The 2,844-nt window shown below is 44.3% G+C and overlaps 1 pseudogene; it reads right to left on the reverse strand.

The window, feature by feature from the left end:
- Positions 1 to 1,032: 1,032 nt before the first annotated feature.
- On the reverse strand, positions 1,033 to 1,412 carry LOC119343207 (annotated as a pseudogene).
- Between the last annotated feature and the right edge of the window lie 1,432 nt (positions 1,413 to 2,844).

The following is a 2,844-nucleotide window of genomic DNA, read 5'->3' on the forward strand; positions in this document are numbered from 1 at the left end:
TCCCGTCCCGTATGGCCGGCCGTTGTGGACTGTGCAGGTCAAAAGCATATCACACATGCATGCTTGAGGTGCCCTATTGCTAGATCGTTTTTCCAACTAACAAGTTCTGGTGCTCACACTGTGTAGTGACGCTTCTAAAGCATGGACGGTTAGCTGCTTGTGCTTTTCATTACTGCTCCTACATTACATTTTACAGGCCCCAAGAATTGTTTTACTCAATTAGCTTTAGCAATCAATGTAGAAAGGGATTGTCCTGAAAATGATGGATTTTTTTTCTTGAAAGTGATTGTTGAAAGAGATGGGGGTTAAAAACAAGATGGACACTTGTTAATGCAGCAAGATGAGGCAAAATGATCTTGGCTTGTGAAACAATGCGACGTCGAAAGCCTGTTGAGACGTTGAGTATGCATACCGCTGCATGGGGTCTCAGGCCTGCCTTTTTTTTTTTTGAGAAAAGAGGGGGACCCTCTTTTGCCGATGATGCTCATCCTTGCTATGGAACCCTTGCAACGCAACTTGCACAAAGGCACTGATGAAGGGATTCAACTTCCACCATTTCCTTAGCCGCACCATAGTATTCTGCCAATTCTTTGTTCTTCTCTTTACTTTACATGTATGTTCATGACTTTGTCCGTGTGGGACTAAAATTAGGCACTGACTAGGCTATTATATGTTCTCGTCCCCGAATCCCCAATTCCCTCTTAATTACCGACTCTCATATTCCTACCCAAGCAACATCGTGACAAACAAGTGATGGCCTGGGAGCAAAAGAAATAATTAAACATCAATGCCACACAAAAGGTACATCATATCACACTGTGATAGTTCATGGTTACTACTTACCAGCATGAAAACCTGAAACCTCGTAACAAGGATGCCTACCTATTAAATGGTAGAAGCAAACCAACCACAACGGACCTATGTTGCGATCTGCTATCAATAAAGACTAAGTATGGATCCAATCCAACAGGTACATAGCTAAGCTAAGGTAGCAGCACCGATATATATACAGACCGACAATGAACGTGTCTGTCATATCATGTGCTGCGTGGTGGGCTGCATGATGGAGCCGTCGCTGCGGCCCAGCTGCTTCTGCAGCTCCACGTTGGCGTTCCACCCGATGTCAATCACGAAGCCTGGGTTGCTGAGCTGGCGGTACTCCTGGCAGATGGCACAATACTCGAGCCAGCAGAAGTGGACGCAGCAGTCCGGGAATGGGGTCTCCCGGAGCCTGCACTGGGCGCGCATCTTGGTGTGGTAGACACAAGAGTAGATCCACTGGCACTGCCACCCCGCAGCACCCCCACCGCCACGTAAAGCACCGCGCCGGCGCCGCTCGCCGTGGCCATATTTTCTACTGTGGTGGTCAAGGTGTTTGGAGAGTACTTGATAGAACCAACTATCGCAGACATCGAGGGCTCCTAGCACTATCAAAAAGCAAGAGGGTGTCCAGGTACGCTCGGATCCTTGGATTGCATGCACTGAAAATGGAAGAACTGCTCATATGCTCAAAAAACGGCAATATCAAGACCATTGTAAGAAGCCCACATCATTCTTAAAGCAGTTGCATCGACCGCTGGATTTCGCACTCTTTCTTTTGCTTGCCCGGGTCACATAATGACATCAACATTCTGAAGTGGCCTTCATTGCTCGCTAGGTTGACTATGGGACTAGCTTCCATGCAACTGTACCAGCAATGTTCATGACTACCACATGAGCTACTATCTTTGTGATGATACATATCCTTCGTGGGCGACCTCCGTAAACACCATCTTTGAGCCAAAGGGTAGAAAAAAATCTCACTTTGCCAAAGACAAGAAGAAGCTAGAAAATATGTGGAGAGGCATTTGGAGTGCTCCAAGACCGTTTTGCAGTTGTTTGAGTACCTACAAAAATATGAGATACAGAGACGTTGTGGATGGTGATGACAGCTTGTGGTCATGCACAACATGATTGTGGAGGATGAGGGTAAGGCATTTTGCATTGGTCTGGATTTTGAGCGGATGGGTGATCCTGTCAAACCTCCACCACCGGATCCACTGACGTTTTAGGATTTCAATCAAATGCATCAACATATTCGGCATCAAGGAACTCATGAGTAGCTTCGGAATGATTTGATTGAGCATATGTAGACGCTTCAAGGGACAACTAAAACATATGTCGGACAAAGTTGAATTTAAATTGGAACAATTTTATTTAAAAACTTTATACTTTGATTGTAATTTATATTTGAACTATTGTTTCACTGGAATATTTCGATGCTATTTATGGATGAGTTGTGTTACACCTATAGTTATTTGGGGTGCCTCAAAGATAGGAAAAACAGGGACCGACATTTGGTGGACAGGGTTGGAACGTCAGCTCTCGTATCGGTATCCGCGCACGTTTGTTGTGTATGTTTCCGTGTTCTGCGTTCGAGCTGTCCCTGTGATATCGATGTTTTAAAGCAAATAGATACCACTACTGCAAACGAAACAACGCTTATTTGTAATTTAGTGTGTCGAAGAGGAATATAAGATAACTAGCACAAATGCATCTAAAACTGTAACGTTATTAAATACATGAATTCAGAAGGAGCTTGCCATCACAGAGGAACTTTTGAGCATTCTCATCGTAAATCGGTCATGGTGCTCGACAGAGAGTAGCAGGATTTGGTGTTGAAGTCCATAAAATATTTGTAATATAGATTTGCTTCCATCCATGAGTTATGAGATACAATCAAACTGAAGCATGACTATGAATTGGAGCTAAATTTGGAGAAAGGAAGGATATGATGCGGAAATTTTGAAGTGCTAAAGGCGTGATACCTCAGAGAGAGAGAGAGAGAGAGAGAGAGAGAGAGAG

This window comes from Triticum dicoccoides, unplaced genomic scaffold (assembly GCF_002162155.2).
Source record: "Triticum dicoccoides isolate Atlit2015 ecotype Zavitan unplaced genomic scaffold, WEW_v2.0 scaffold119163, whole genome shotgun sequence".
NCBI classification, from domain to species: Eukaryota; Viridiplantae; Streptophyta; class Magnoliopsida; order Poales; family Poaceae; genus Triticum; species Triticum dicoccoides.